Raw genomic sequence first — 9,006 nt, 5'->3', positions numbered from 1 at the left:
CTTGTCATTGGTATTGATTTAGGCTACTAAAATGAGAGATTTTTTTTTTGTTAAATTGTTTTATTTCATGAGAAGAATTCATATTAAGTATTTTTATACCTTAAAAGATGATGAAAAAACAGATATGAACTCGAGTTGATTTTTTGTTTCAGATTGAGTTTGGTTTTTAAGGTTTTTTGAGATAATGGATATGTTTGTCATGATTTCTAGAGTATTTTAGGTAAAAACGAGTTAAGAAACAGATTTTTTAGATAAAAAAAAGCCATGATTTTCTGACCACCACAATAACTGAAATCTACTAAAACAAGTGACGTGTCATTTTTTTTTTTTAAAAAAAAGCAGACGACAAGCATAGATAAAGAAAAAAAAGCATGATTACTTGGCTTGGCAGGCTCGCACGTGGGCCCTGGTGAAATGGGCCAAACAAGCTAACTTGGCTTGCCATTCCATAAAACACTTCAACCTTTTTTCCCCTAATTTTTTTATTTAAATTAATGGTTTTTAAAAAAAAACTTAATTATATTTACATTAATATCACTTCTCTCTTTTATTTTATTTAAAAAATCTCTTTTAAATAATAGTGATTTTTTTGTTATACATTTAATTTTCAAAGGTATTTCTATGATTCATGTATAATTTTGTTTTTATCTTTTGTACAAATAAACTATTTTTTTGAAAATAAAAAAAATTATTTTCATATGATATTTTCTAATATGTGTAGCCAGCCTTACATGTTTTTTTTTATTCAATTAATTTAATATATTTATCTATTTTGTTTTATTAATTAGCAAATATGATTAAATAAATATCCTATATTTCAAGATTAAATACTTTGACTCGGTTTTTCAAGTTTTGTTTTTAGATATTATTAATAATTATTTATTTATTTATTAGTATATATAATTTTTAATTTATTTATTTATACGTGGAATTTGTTAAATTTTTTAAAACTATAGATGCATTGAAATATATATATAATTTTTTTATAAAAAAATAAAAATATTTAACTCGGCATGTAAGTGTCATGTAACTAGTATTACAAAATAACATCGTAATCAATATTTCTTCTTATCGAAGAAAGTTTTTATGTCGTTTAAATTTTGTTTAAGAAAAAAGGGCCCAACCGGGTTCGAACCGGTGACCTCTTGATCTGCAGTCAAATGCTCTACCACTGAGCTATGGACCCCGATTGCTGTGGGGTACGAGCATGGTTTTTACTTATCCATTTATAATCGAAAAATTTTCCGGCTAAAACACGCGGAAGTGACTTGAAACTTATCCTGTGCTGCGTCGGACATCTCATCCCTTACCGAGCCCCACATGGTCTCTTAACGAAGATGTCGGTGACATTTCCACGTGCACTTGAATAAAGTTGCTTGTATACTCACACCACCACTCGTTTCCTCTCCTTTGTTATTTGTTATTTGTTTTTTTGTTTGTGTGTCAATTCAGCCTCCAGCAATCAAAGAACAAGCTTCAGAGTTGGCAATAAAGGCAGGACACAAACACTAGTCCGACACAGTGAAGCTACAAAACGCACAAGGAACCTCTTCCAAAAGATTATGACCAGACTTGGATTTATTTGGAATTATAGTGATGGTAGCTGTTTAAATTATTTTTTATTTAAAAATTATTTTTAACATTAATATATTATAGTAAGTTAAAAATATTTATTTTAAATAAGAAAATTTGAATTTTTCAAAAACATAATTCACACAGTATTCTCAAACACTCTAAAATATAATTATTTATTTGATATAATTTAATTACTGATAAAACTTAATTATAAAAAATATTTTTTTAATATTTTTTAAATTTTTTATTAATTGATATACAAACCTTAATCCCGAGTACAAAATAAACATAAATTTTAGTCTGGTGTCTGACTCCCCGTACAATAATATCCAGCATAAATTAGATGCCAATAACCTTTAAATTTTTCAGGTTATGGTTGTGGGGCTTTCTTGAGATCTTATTAAAAGTGACGTCCATTAATATAAAATATCATAATATTAAAACAAAATTATAAATAAATTAACCCTCTTTTACGGTCCATAGTAGCACAGAACTGTTTCTTCCTAAAACATTTTGGGGCTAAAAATTTATTAACAAAACCCTCGTAATGCAGGTAAGTGAATGAAATATAAAGAGAGATTATATATGCAGAAGGGCACGCACTTGTAAGTGTGATTTTTACTTTGCAAAATTTACGGTTCCTTTAATTATAGAGATTGGGGAGAGTTACTTGGACAGAATAACAAATCTTGATTGAAGCATTAGTGCAAGAGGATTATCTCCATTAATAATAGTTTAGGAGGAGGTGCCCTCTTCTTTGTTTATATATATAATTTCATTCATAGTTGATTTTGAATTATTTTTTATAATTTATTTATACTTAGGTTATTGCAATTTTAAAAAAATATTATAATATTTAAGTAGTGCTCAATTTTAAAAAAATCTTATCTTTGTTATTATGTTATTAAGTAAAAATTAATTTTTAAAAAAAGTTATTAAACTCAAGAAAATTTATCATTTGGGTCAAGAGTTTGATGAGTTAAGTCATGAAGTTTGAGTGAATTTAATTATATTAATATTAAGAAAAAAATATCATCTTGAAATTATATTTTTTTTATACATGACATTTTAAAATAAAAATGTTTTTCTTTTGAATAAAAACATATTTCATTTTGCGTTTTCATCGATTCATATATATATATATATATATATATATATTATCAATTCAATCAATTAATATGTGTATTTTTAATTTTGATATATTAGCATGATTTAAAAAACTAAAAAATTACCCCAGCCAATTAATTACTATTATATCATAGTGATTTGTTCATAACACAAAATAAAAATAATGAATCTTCACTCCCTAGGTATTTCATTTATTAATGGATAAATTATATACTCGATTGACTAAAATCAAAAATACAGATTTTTAACTAATTGAATTGATATTAGAGGGATTTGCATTTGACAAATTGGTAAAAAACACAATGCAAATAATATATTTATTCAAAACATAATACCCATGTTTTTAAACATAAACATTACCATAAGTAAAAATATAATTTTCTTTTTAAAACATAATAGTAAACTATTAATTAATCCTTACTTTTAAACATAAATATTACTATTTAAGTTCCAAGACAATATAGTTTGAGACTGAGGTCCTATAAGCCCGACAATTAAATCAAACTCTTACTTTTAAAATATAAATATTGAATCTGAGAGGTTATCAAATATTAATTAGGCTTTTATCTATTTTTTTTATTTTTAAAATAGGCTCGGGGACTTTTACTCACTTTTAATAGATATATCTAGGATCGTGTTGATCGAATCCAAATTTACTTGTCATATCAAAAGGGGTTTATAGTACTACCCAAGGATTATAGTCACTTTTCTTCTAACTATGTTCCTATAAGTCTCTTTTTTCTAACTAATAAGTCAATTCTATGATTTTTCTTTACATATCCTCTATCATGAGCTCCTGGACATTTATCTCATAAGAGGAACCTCTTTATAATTTTGTTAACCACACTCTACTTTATGACCTTTTCCTATCATGGTTGTTAGCAATGCACGGTAAACAAATAAATAGCCATATGATTACATCACATGGTAAGTAATAATTTAGGATCACTAGAATCTGATTCCAACTAATACAGGTGAAAGCATAATGATAGCAAAGCAATCAAAAAAATGACATATTTGATGAGTAAAAAAAACTACAAGCTTGAACCTTAAAGTCACAGTTTATTACTCTGAAAATAAAGCAAATAAAATTTTCCTCTTAGAGAGGTTTACAATGCCTTTAATAGGCTAAAAATCCAACCTATAGCAGGTAATATAATCAGTCCTAAAATATAAAAGAAAATAACATAAAATTCAAAATAACACAAGAAATCTTAAAAAAAAGGAAATTAGCAAAATAGGATCTTTTAAATTTTAGGAAATCTATATATTAAATAATTTATCAAAAAGATCAACCATGAAACTACATCTTGAGAATCTCCTATAAAAATATGTGGTCATCTTAAAAGTTCTAGCCTATTTTAGTTATTATGTTGGTTTGATGCAAATACACCCCCTCTTCGACCTAGTCTTATCCTATTAGTCTATAAAAATATTTATTAGGTCATCCGTGTATTTTACTTGAGGTAGATCCCCATCTACTTATGACAAATCCTTACTTGTCTACTTAGAACCTTAAATTTAGAATGACTCGACTCTTAATTTTTGTTTAAGTGAGATTTTAGTTGGGTTTATAGCGTGGAAAAAAGAATAAGGTCTTTGTGGATTGAGGAGAAAAGAACTTGGTGAGAAGTGACATAAAGGTTGAGCTTCTGTAAGTAACCTATTATAAGAAATTGACTAGAGAAAAAACTAGGGATTAATGAAAGTCAAGGCTAGCGATGAAGATGTGTTTAGGCAAGTATGTTGCTAGATTGCAATGAAATAGGGAAATAATTGTTGAGGCTGGTATCAACAATTTATATTAGAAAAAAAAAGGCTGGCCATAACTAATTAGAAAGATATTAATATAAAAGTAAGCGATGGAAATGATGTTATGGGTTTAAAAGTAACTTATAAGTGGTGGTATCTATGTTAACTAGTTAAAGATGATAGTGATCATAAGAATAGTTTGTTTTGCTTTTTTAAAGAGGTTGTGTTTTGAGGATGAGAGCAGCAATAGCTAGTTTTGTATAGAGGTGGAGCTTATACGTTGTTTTTGTAAAAGAGGAGATTATGATAGATACAGCTAGGAGAGAAGTTAGGTTTTGTTTTTTTTTTTTTCTTCTTCTTTTTTTATAGGGTAAATTAGCTAAAAGGATCCATCATTATATTTCTTTTTTCCTTTATTTATATTGTTATTTTTTATTAGGAAATAAACTAAAAATTAATTGAAAATGATTTTTTTTTATTTCTTTCTTTAATGAAATTTTGATTTAAATATATAGAATTCTTCCATTTCCATAATTATTGATATCTACCATATTTTATTGTTTTTCTTCTTTTACAGAACTCCTAAATTTTTGATGATTTAGAGAAGAGATTATAATTTTGATGTTAATTGTGACAGTGAGGAGACTACCATTGGTGGTGGTTGTTTCGAAGGCTTTGACGATCATGTATGATGGTGGCTATTATTGTTGTCATTATGATGGTGGAGAGTTGAGTGAGAAATAGGAGAGAGAGTTGTCAAGTTTTCTTCTTCTTCTATTTTTCTTTTCTCTTTACACAACTTTTTTCTTTTCTGGTTTTTTTTTTCCAACTTTTTATGTATGAAAAATCATTGAAATGAAAACAATAAGCAAAAGGTCAAAATTATGAAATGAGAAAAAACTGGCAGAATTAAGTTGAGAATGCTGCTTTTTTTAGAAAATTTTGCACATTTTTCCTTTGAAAAAAAATATGTTAAAAATAGAAGGCTAAAAATGAGTTTTCACAATGAGACAAATTAACTAAAATGTCCTTAAAGGACGTAACGTGATGACAAAGGGTTTAAGATCTATACAGTAGGTATCGATTTCGAGTCAGGGCGTACACCTTTTGTAAGAGCCTGGAATAGCTGGGGTTTTATTCACTCACTTGGACTCACAAAGTACGCTTTCTAGGGGGTGGGGTTTCCTCGAATCCAAAAAAAAAAGATTAGCTAAAATGGTCCATCAATTATTTTCCCTTTTTTCCTCTATTTATATTATTAAAGTTTAATAGGAAAGAAATTAATATTAATTGAAAAAGATTGTTTTTTCTTTTATTTTCTTCTTTAATGAAAATCTTGATTTAAATGCTTAGAGTTTCTCCTTTTTCATAACTATTGATTCCTATCGTATTTTTTTCTTTTATAAAACTTTTTAGTTTTTTATTTATTTATTAAAAAGTCAATTTTTTCATTACGAGGATGGGCTAAATCTCTCCATTTCCTTCTTAAAAATAATCTAATATGCTAATCAAACTCAAAATCTTTTCATTTTCCTTCTTAATTGCAATCAAATATTATCATTAAGCTTAAAATCTCTTCATTTCCTTCTTAATCACAATCAAATATCATCCTTAAACTCAACTACCTTTCTTTTTTAATTTTTTTATTATATTATTTGATTTTCTAAATTTTGGTCCCTATTTTTTCTTACTCGTCATTTTCACTCCCCAATCTTTTATCATATTTATCTATTTTGATAAAAAAAAATTAAAAAATCAACGAGTCAAAATCAGGTTATGACAACTAGTGTATGTGAGGGTGGTTGTGTGGATTTTGGACGAAGAAGGTGGTGGTTGGTTCACGGTCGTTGTTGTATAGAGAGAAAAAAAAAGTTCAGTTAAGAAGAGGAAGATGGGACAGTGGTTTGGTAGTAGGTTGATGTAACTATGATGAAGTTGTTGTGAAGTTGGAGTTGTGAGGGAAAGGTTGTCGAGGCTAAAGATAGTGACTGGAGAGAGATAAAAGGAAGGTGATCAACGACAAGGTTTTTGTGCATGGAAGTAAGTTTTTTTTCTTTTTTTTTTTCCTAGTTGGTTTTTATGTTTTTGTTTTTTCTATTTTTTTCTCTTCCTAGTCTGTTTTTTCGTTAGCCTTTTCCTAGTCTTTTCTCTCTAGGTTTTTCTAATGTGTCTATCTTTTTGTTCTTATGCTTCAATTTATAGTGCAGAGGAACTTATCAATTTAAAAAATAAAATCAAAATATTGAAAGATTTTTATATTTTTTCATTCTTAGGTGAGGATTTCAAATTTAAAAAATTTATGGTCAAATATTAATTTATTTTATTTTATTGAATCATGGATAATCTCTTCCTTTCCTTTTTGAATTAAATATGATCCATAATTGGTGCTTTTCTAAATATCTTTATTAAAACTATATTTTTTCTTGAACGCTTATCATTTCACTCAATTTATTTTCTTTTTCTTTTTCTTTTTTATTTTTTTATATAAAAATATTCCATATAAAATAAGTAAAATGCCATAAATCATGACATAACTGTAAATTAGTTGAATCATACTGGAAAGGTATTTTCTTGAGAACTTATAAGACATTGAAAAAATAGAGATAAAAATTAGGTTATGACCATGTTGGAGGTAATATATTTATGATGATGGTGAAAATGCTAAAATAAAAGGTGGTGGTGAAGTGAATGTAAAAAATAATGGTTTAATGATCATAATGATGATGGATAATAATAATACTTTTTATTATAATGTTAGGGTGATATTATTGGTGATGTAGTGGTGATAATAATAGTAACCACATGTAAGAAATTAATAATATAAAATATAAAAAAACTATTTTAGTTTTTTAAATTGTTCAAAAAATAATAATTTATAACTTAACCAAATATATTTTTTAAGTTTGGAAAAATTACACCTAACATTCTATTTGGTCCAAATTATATTTGTCTATCGAGTTTTGAAAAATTATAGGCATCCTAAATTTTAATGCGCGCATAAAAATTTATATCTTGTACCTAATGCATAAAAAAATCAACACAAATTATCTAATTATTTATAGGTTTGTCATTATTTTTTATTTAATGACTAAAGAGCCTTCATAATATTAATATCACAACATTGCCATCAAACTAATATTACAATTTTGCTAAAAATTAGAAAAGAACTAAAACTTGATATTTTATCAAACATTTTGTGTTACATAACTCATTTGAATCAAACATCAACTACAGAATCTAAGAGATTATAACCCTATTTATTGCTTTCATATCTTAATTACTATTCTCCCTACCTGTAAGTTATATAAAAAAAAACTAATTTCATTACAAATATTTAAAAACCATAGACCTTGGATTCTAAAATAAGTCACCACGAAAGACCTCATCAAGTTTAAGGTCATCAACTTTACCATAAATCTATTTTCTTTATATTTTTAGGCAAGATGGTCTAAGATTTAGATCACATGTATCTATACCTTTAATTTTCTAAAAAATAGAGAAGAAAGATGAAAAGAAGCATTAGTTCTCAATTCTTAACTTACTTATTGTAGTGAACAAAACCACCTTTTACATAGTATAAATAGTAGATAAATTACTACTTGTTTAGATTTAAACCTAAACCAAGTCAGAACAATCTGTATATATTCAAAGTAGACTAAATAGTCATAGCTATATTATTTTATGCTTGCTTCTTTACTTTCATTGATTTTCTAGCAAAATTCTTTCCTGCAAACACAATAATACATGAGAATACACGAACATGATCAGCTTTTGATCAAATTATGTAGTACAATAGGAGTTTTAATATATATTTAATATTGTAGTGCAATGTATTTTTTAAAAGTATTTTTTAATTAAAAATACATTAAAATAAATTTTTTTAGATAGTTTTTTTTTTAATTTTTGACATCAAAATATCCAAAAAAACCTATAACAAACATTAATTTATAGTTTTTATATAAAAAACAGGTTGAAACTAAAAGACAAACATACCTCTAAAAAAATTCACATGCCTGTTTGATTTTTCATATCTAAACCAATTTCATTTAATGTTTAGAATGAGACAAATCATTAAAAACAATAATTTTTAGGTTCAATTTTAGGTTTTGAAATTGAAAAAATTATAAGAATGAGAGAAAAACTAACAAATAGAAGTTCAATATATAATTTGATGGGATTCTTTATTTATAAGATGTGAGGTTAATTTGATTATTTTATTTTTTGTTGATCTTTAATTTTTTAAAAATTTAGTACAAATGTAATTTTGATTAAATATAAGAGGTTAGTAGTAATTTTCTTTAAAATAAAACAATAAATACAATTAACAAAACAAACGCCCTAAAGGAAAACTTGCTACAAACATGAGAGAGAGAGCATGGAGAGAGGAGATCCACCAAATAAAATTGGCTAGAAATAAAGGCAAAGGAGACACAAACAAGAAATTGCAAATGGCAAAAAGGCCAAGTGTCAAAAGAAAAGAAATAATAAAAATAAAATGTTAAACTGACTTTACAAAGCAAAGCTAATAAGTGTAAGGAGGCAGTTGAGAGT

The 9,006-nt window shown here is 26.2% G+C and overlaps 1 non-coding gene across 1 annotated transcript; it reads right to left on the bottom strand.

Annotated features, from left to right (window-relative positions):
• Nucleotides 1-1,114: 1,114 nt before the first annotated feature.
• On the bottom strand, nt 1,115-1,186 carry TRNAC-GCA (transfer RNA cysteine (anticodon GCA)). The gene has a single exon. It is a non-coding gene; the product is annotated as a tRNA-Cys (tRNA).
• Between the last annotated feature and the right edge of the window lie 7,820 nt (nt 1,187-9,006).

Source organism: Populus euphratica, unplaced genomic scaffold (genome assembly GCF_000495115.2).
Source record: "Populus euphratica unplaced genomic scaffold, PopEup_1.0 scaffold2566.1, whole genome shotgun sequence".
NCBI classification, from domain to species: Eukaryota; Viridiplantae; Streptophyta; class Magnoliopsida; order Malpighiales; family Salicaceae; genus Populus; species Populus euphratica.
Note: the sequence above shows the minus strand (reverse complement) of the source record. Positions and strands in the feature narration are given on the sequence as shown.